General features: G+C 35.3%; 1 protein-coding gene across 1 annotated transcript in view; it reads left to right on the plus strand.

Moving 5' to 3' along the window:
* rl (Mitogen-activated protein kinase rl) overlaps positions 1-8,542 on the plus strand; it is a 536,876-nt gene that overhangs the window by 504,768 nt on the left and 23,566 nt on the right. The window lies entirely within an intron of this gene.

Below are 8,542 nucleotides of genomic sequence, written 5' to 3' on the forward strand. Positions count from 1 at the left end.
ATGTTACGACTGCCAAACTCTCAATGGACAGAAAAGAACCTCCCTTCCTCAATCCTTAAAACTCGTAGTAGTTTCCTAGAAAAGGTAACACAGATTAAATCCAAATTGAACATTCCTAACACCAGAGAAAATTTACTCATAAGAGAAAATCCATTGGAATTATTGCAACCTACCTTCAGTTTGGAATTAACAGAGGAAATAAGTAAATCAGGCACACCAAAAGAAATACAAAAACTTCTAGCACTGGAAGCGATCAATACTAGATACCCTACAGAAGAATGGCTACACATATATACCGATGGATCCACCACAGAAAACCTTACTGGAGCTGGAGTTACATGTACACATTTTTCCTGTTATCATTCTGTTGGCAGAGACACAACAAATTATGATGGTGAAATAGAGGCTATACACATTGCTCTCCGACAATTATTAAATCTTCCCTTAAATAAATATAACAAGACAGTAATTCTTTCAGATTCTAAAGCTGCAATTCAGGGAATATGTTCAAATGCTACAAAGAAGTCAACAAAAATAAGGGAATGCTACAAAATGTTAACACAACTCCAAAAAGTTAATAAGATTGTCCATTTCCAATGGATTCTAGCACACTGTGGAGTCATGGGGAATGGAACTGCAGACACACTTGCAAAGAAAGGCACAACGATAAAACAAAAGTCTAAATTTAATTTCTCATATTCCTCAATAAAACGCTTGATCATCACAAAATTTTCTCATTCATACCTACAAGAAATAGAATCAAATGCTAAAGACAAAAAAATGGATTACACTACTTTCCAACCCATATATAATCCCCCAGAGACCAAGGAAAACAGCAGTTGCAGCCTTCAGACTATTGGCAAATCATGACTGTCTAGCAAGTCATCTCTACAGAATAGGTATCTCAGCTTCACCAATATGTGTCCCGTGTAACGATCCAGCAGAAATGAATGAAGATCACTTGAAGACCTGTGAAGCATTAAGATCAGAAGAAACTACAGTTCAAAAGTATTGGAAAGCACGACTGCTAATGGCTTCACTGGCAGATGCAAGGCACTAGACAACAACAACAACAACATTCAAAGTTTGTTGGATTTTTAGAAGTCGAGTAGCAAAATGCGACAAATGCAACTGTGGCTTAAAAGACTCCTTCCTTTGTCACTTTTGCTTCATTATGTCATATTTACACAGGGACAGGGCACAACTTAGATTACAGAGTCACAATAGGCCTATGTAATACACTATTATACTTTTTAAAGGTTACATTAATATGGAGTGTAGGCTTTCACGGCCGGTGTCAATAGTAGAAAAGTTTTCCGGGCTATGAGGCCATGGTCTGTTGGTTGTGCGACCAAACGTTTCGTTCACTGCTGCGGTGAACATCTTCAGTGGTGTCTATTGCTGGTGCGGCTGGTTCTACTGCGCATGCCGATTACGGTCTGCACTGGCTGCATCGTTGTATATATAGTGCGGGAGGGGGGGGCTTGCTGTTGTTGTGAGCGCGGACCGAGGCGACAACAGGAAGCCCCCCCTCCCGCACTATATATACAACGATGCAGCCAGCGCAGACCGTAACCGGCACACGCAGTAGAACCAGCCGCACCAGCAATAGACACCACTGAAGATGTTCACCGCAGCAGTGAACGAAACGTTTGGTCGCACAACCAACAGACCACGGCCTCATAGCCCGGAAAACTTTTCTACTGTTACATTAATATGTTCCAAAGTCTTTATTACCGTAATCAATGCTTTTCTTCTGAAGAAAAAGGTGGTGAAACTCTGTGTAGAATATATTATAGCAGATGGGGAGATGATTACTGTCCAGTGCACGGGAATTTTGTCGTTTTTAACCTCCTTTCGTCCAACTTTAAGACTTTCAAGGTCTAAGCAGTGTTAAAAAATATTATGTTGAAACATACGGTAATTATCAACACATTTCTCGATTCCATTATGAAAAAAATACAACAAAAAGGTGCAAGAACGACCACGTTCTACCGGAATAAAGGCACTGACTGTACTTATTATTTGATTACAATAGAATTTCACAAATACCAGGGTGCGAATTGAGATTTCTGATGAGGGGTGGATAGAATCCTAGATGGAGAATATCATACATAAAATAATAATAATAATAATAATTGTTGTTATTATTATTATTATTATTATTATTATTATTATTATTATTATTATTATTATTATCCTCATTCAATACGGTTCAATGCTTGCTCACACTGAGTTGCTTGTCTTGCATCTTGATTATGATAATAATTATATCCATGAGCAGACATAAAAGACAAAATGTGTAATTCCTAAGTTATTGATTGTTGTCAGCTTGCTGGTGATGATAATACATCAATATTATTTTCTTTACTTATTTTATATGTACTTTGTAAAATATAGCCTACTTGTTTTAGAAGAATTATGTTTTGTGAGGGGGGTATAGAAGTTATTCCTGGCAGGGATGTTAATATGAATTTATGAGAGGGGAATAATGTTCCAACAGGGGGGGAAATTCCCCCCATTCCCCCATTAATTTGCATCGTGACTAATACTAATTTTAACAAGAGATTATAAACGAACAAACATACACAATTTATTTTGAAACTGTATAAATAACAACGTAAATAATAATAGGTTTTATTAACGCAGCCAGCTTGTGCGATATGACCTTTTCAAAAAACAAATCCTCACTGAAAGTCCGAGAAGTGAAAGCACATAGAATTGTTGAAAGCCCTATTAATTAAAATTATAGCAAGGTAGAGTGCCTATGAAAACGCAGACAGATGCTGGAGCAGAAATTAGTTCTTTATGATGTGCATATGTTTTATAATCTATGTGCTCAATAAACATCACAGATCAGCTCTGGCTGATTCCACTTTAGTACTGCGTATACTTTCTGTAATAATATTACTGTTATTATGTTTTCAGTATATACAGTAAAACTTGCCCTTAATAAAACTACAAGGGATCTGGGAAAATTTTCTGTTAAGGCCAGTTTTCCAGTCGATGGAAGTGTACTATAAAAATAAACCAGAGATATGCACATAATTCAAATTAAATAAAATATCTTACTCATTTAGTTATTCACACATTTCATTTATTCAGTGTTATGCCCAAGGGCAGATCTTTCATTGCAAACCTAGCTTTGCACATATGTAAACATTATACTGAACAGAAAAAATACTCACTTTTTCTTTATTATTTTTTTTATTTATCCTCCCCCCCCTCCCCCTGCTGTAGTCAAGCAGGGTTTTCTGCACATAGTTTACACTTTTGGCTGCCTAACTTTCCACAAATACTTTATCCTGAGAAATCACACTAAACATATCTTTCTACAGAGCGTTGGAGCCAAGATGTCCTCCACTACCGTGAAAACTGATTGGCAGGCGGGAATGATGCAAGTCCCAGCATTATGCCTCTTGCTAGTTACAGCAGATTCCCACGTCTCTCAAGTCAATATTCAGTGTGTCTCTGTTGTGCGTGTTGTGTTGTGATGTACAGTATAGAACAAAACATTTTATATGCAATACTTTCGTGAAGAACGTGTTGCTGTAAATTCAGACATAGTTTCCCTAATGGTCCTATGTCAAATAAGAAAAAAATATATAGACTCGCAAATAAATTTAACGAGATAGGCTCGGTTCATAATAAGAAGCATCAAGTGAATAAATGGGTCTTAAATGAGAAACATTAGATGAAGTAGGTTTTCGATTAGAACGAAGCCCTCAGAATTCTTTGTGCAGATTATCCTAGGAAGTAGAAGTGTCAAAAACCTTAGTTCCACACGCCACTAAATTGTTGAAGTTAAAACTATACAAAAACAATGTAGTGCATCACATAGCCTAAGTGAAAATGAATTACAGAAAGTGTCAATGTGCTATAGTAATGTCACACATACTTGAATGCCGAAGGTCACCATTTCCAGCAATTACTACAATAAGGTAAGCCTTTTATTTCAGTATTATGAGGTTTATTTTGCCGCAAATTATGGTCACCATTTGGCAGGAGACAGGTAACCTGTATAGCATGCAGAGACCACGCGGCACCGGTAGTGAGTGGACATCTTGGCTTGAATGCTCTATAGCATATTCCTGTACCATCAGACCTGACATGCGATGATTTTTCGCCCTACTACTGACAAACCACTCCCACACTATTTCGTTAATGTCTTCGTTCACAGTTTTCTTAAGTTCTCTTTTTTTTTTTTTTTTCCATTAGCACAGTTTTTTCCACAGCTTCAAAATGTTCGTTTTTTTCTTTGGAATCTTGTACACTTGAGTTTTAAAGATGTTGAACATCATGATCAGCTTAGCGGACCTTTCTCTCTCATACTCACTTTTACTTTCACGACAAGATCAAGCACAACTCTTGTTTCTGACAACTGCCACACTAAAATAAGAAATGTAGGCCTAGAGCCATTATTAAGTAAAATTTCTAGAATGGGCAAACAATTGAATTTCAATACAGATAATCATGGCTAAATACTGCAGGTAGTACCATTACTCAGTGGCGTAGCCAGACTAATTATTTTGGGTGGACCAGATATGCAGGGTTTAGAAAGTACCTGATCCATCTTCTGACAATGTCGCTGCCGTCAACTATCTTGAAACTCATTCTCAGAAGTCTTATTTAATAACATGCAAAATTATGATAAACAATTAAGCAAGGCATACCTATACAAATGCTTCATAAGGTGAACTGGAGGTGTCGAAATTTCCTAGCAACGAATCTTTTGATCACTGATGATGGGTCTTTCAACAAATCCCAACATTTCTCTCTCTCATTGGATAGAATTGCTAGATTATAAAGCCTTGTGCTTGACATGATTGTCGAATTTTTCTTCGTTTCAAAGCATTGAAAAGTTTTATATCATTGTCTTAATGAAGGACGAACATTTACTAATATCCATATTTGGAGACTGAGGTGCTTCCAATAATGAATTTGCAAGAGCAAGAATATCGTCTAAACATACCAAATAAAATAAGGTGTCAAATTTTTCTAGCTGTTGTAACAATTCAGTAGCCTCCACGGCTTCTTCTTTTTATTGCTGCCAGACAATTTTTTAGGCTCTTGAAGAAATGAACGCATTTTTGACTTCTTATCTTAATGCTATCGACTATAACTGTTGCTCTGGATCCATGGTTTAGTTTTAATGTTGAGTAAGTTCCATAAAAAACACAAAAATTCGCATATATTCGCAGTGGCTACGTCACTGCCATTACTACTTATAAATGGCTTTCAAGGAATGCAGAGGTTCATTGTTGCCCTCACATAAGCCTACCATCAGTCCTTATCCTGAGCAAGGTTAATCCAGTCCCAAGCATCATATCCCACCTCCCTCAAATCCATTTTAATATTATCCTCCTTCCCCAATAACCATAATTAAAATAAAGCTTAACAGCAGTTGCTCAAAGTTGCTAGTAACACTGGAAATTGTTGTTGCCTAAATCGAAAGGCAGGTTAGTGATTATTATAGGAATATGTGAAATAAAAACATCATCTCCTTTCGTTTTCCCAGATAATAATGTCGCTTGTATTCTGTTTTGCATATTTTTTACATCAACTCTTGTTCCATTCCATAATTCTGGTGGGTAAATATTTCGCAATAATATTTATTATTAGTGATTCAATATTAAGTATTAAATTATGTCCTGACATTGCTTGTAGTTTTAAAGAATTGAAGAATTCAGTTGGATAAAACATGGCCTCTTCACTACCTACAACTGTATCGAGAAACTCATAATAATAATAATAATAATAATAATAATAATAATAATAATAATAATATAATAATAATAATAATAATAATAATAATAATAATAATAATAATAATAATATGGTCCTGGACTGTGTAATAGCTACTTATGTATGCTGATGACACTACATTCTTATGTTCTAGCTCTGCTCTGAATGAATTATATGCTCTAACCAACGATATTCTATCACAGATGGCTTTATGGTTTGAACCTAATGGTTTTTTGCTTAATCAAGAAAAGACTATCAACATAACTTTTAGCCTAAATCATGTAATAAAAAAGGACAACATACAAAACTATTCCAAATTTCTAGGACTTTTTATAGACTCAGTTTAACATAGGAAAAACATATGAATATATATGCGCAAAGTTGTCAAGAGTTATATATTTATTAAAGAAATTAGTGACTTGCGTTTCTCAAAATTATTTAAGGTGTGCCTACTTTTCGTTCTTTCAGTCGATAATCCGGTATGCCTTAATTTTCTGGTGAAATGGTAGCAAAATTGGGAGTGTTTTGATTTTGCAAAATAAAACCATTAGAATTCTATGTCAAACTATCTTGAACATTGTCGACCACTTTTCAAACAATCATAGATATTAACTGTCATAAATTTATATACACACACATACGACCTAGTCCTTTACACTCGACAAAATATAGACAATTATTCATTAGTAGCCAATATACACATGATCATGAAATTAGAAATGGTGAACAAATTAATATCCCATACTTTAGATTAGATAAAACTAGTACAGTACAAATTTTTCTGTCATGGGGATGAAATTATATAAGCTTCCTAGTCAATATTGTAAGTTACCAACCAATAGTTTCAAAACTAGATTTTATAATTGGCTTTTAATTAATCCTTTCTACTCTGTAGATGAGTTTCATACGAAATTGTTTTTTAATAAATAAAGTGAATTACATTTAGTTACAAATAATATATTAAGAGTGAAGTGTTTTCATTAATTTTTGGAGTTTCAAAATGTTTTGTGTTTTCAGTCTCATTAAACTTTACTCTTTTCAATTATATGTGTATTTTAAAATGTATGTTTCCCCCCCCCCCCTTCTCTATTTGTGATGAAGCCTATCACTGTATGTCTAATGGCTTAATAAATTGAATTGAATTGCATGAATTTTCTAGACTTTGCCTTTCATAATGTATCAACAGTGTTATTTAATTTTGTGTTATTTTTTCCACGGCCCCATGAAAGTCGATGTTGAATATGACGGAAATAAACAACAATTGATTGTAGAAGAGACTCTTTTATTATTATACTTGAGTTGTCCATTTCCAATACCTGTTCAGCCAAAAATGTGATCGTAATCACTCTCTAAAGATGCATACACACTTAGCGAACGAACAACAAACAAACGACAAACAAATGCATTCACTGATTGAAATCGGAACGTGTGTGTACATCACAGCAAAGGCAAACCGATCGTTTGGTTTGCCTTCGGAAGTTATCCGTCGCTTGTCAGTACATCAAAGAAAGTTGGTATTCGTTGTGGATGGGATTTGCCACTAGTTTGTAGTTAGAACGCAGCGCTTAGTTCAATTTCACCAACAGGATGTCGAAACTGGAGTGGACAGAAGACGAGTGTTATAAATCTTATTAATGCATATAAGGAGCAGGAAACTTTATGGAATCCCAAGCATCCTACTTACCACACAATAAAGTAAGAAAACATGATGTTTGGGAAGCTATTGGAAAGATGTTTAGCTGCAAGGTAGGCGAGTCAAACATTTGCAAAATTTGAAAATTATTTTTGTTTCTTTATTTCCAGTGGATACATATTTGTTGTTTATTGTAAGGAGCAGAAGTCAAAAAGAAAATTGAGTTCCTAGTCCCTACTGACATCATTCCGGAGGGAAAGACAGAAGTCCATAAAAAGATCTGGAATGGGGAGTTATGAAGTGTACGAGTCAACTTGGTTCGCATATATAAACATATGTCGTTCCTTTTGGACAAATTCACGCCCGGAAAAAACAAAGTTCCAACCTTGTGCACACAAAATAATTCATTGGAACTGAAAAGTGCCTTTTCGTAAGCATGATGTGCATTCGACAAATACAGAGAAATCTCTCTTTTTAGTATTTTAAGATAATTATTGTCAGTGAGGTATCTGTATATTGAAACTTTCCCCTGTCTTGCAGTCGTAACTTAATAAAATCTTCCAGTTCCTCAATTATAGCTGTACATACTCCTGGAACAATCCTGGTAATCAACTGTTTCGACACTTTGAATAAATACATTAAATTTGTATATGAATCTCCTGTAGTGAGATATCGAAGTGTTAATGCTAGCCTTTCCCGAATAGATATTGCTTCTCGCCAGCTTGTGTCTTTCTTGGAAATTTTTGGCCCCATTTTGCACAGTAATATTTCGAAGTCAGTTTCTGAAATGTGACAGAAGTTGTGAAACTGTCCCGATTCCATTCGTCATAAATCATGAAGCAAGTCAGTGCCTCTATATTGATTGCACCTTTCGTAGAGTGGCGTCTGAACACCATACTTTTGGTTTTTAACTTTCTTTTTGTTAAACTGCGTATAATAATAATGGATGCACTTGCTATAATTACATCTTCGTCTGCCATTACTGCAGATAATCAGCGAACGTGAATGTTTTCTGACCATTTGCAAATGATTTGTACGTTGCTCCAAACAGCGAATGAACAACGAAGTTTGGCTTCATCATTTGTTTGTTGTTCGTTCACTAAGTGTGTACGCACCTTAACAGGTGGTACCAAAAACCTTGCTTTTTTTAAGGTTTTTATCTCT

This window comes from Periplaneta americana, chromosome 1 (assembly GCF_040183065.1).
Source record: "Periplaneta americana isolate PAMFEO1 chromosome 1, P.americana_PAMFEO1_priV1, whole genome shotgun sequence".
Lineage (NCBI taxonomy): Eukaryota > Metazoa > Arthropoda > Insecta > Blattodea > Blattidae > Periplaneta > Periplaneta americana.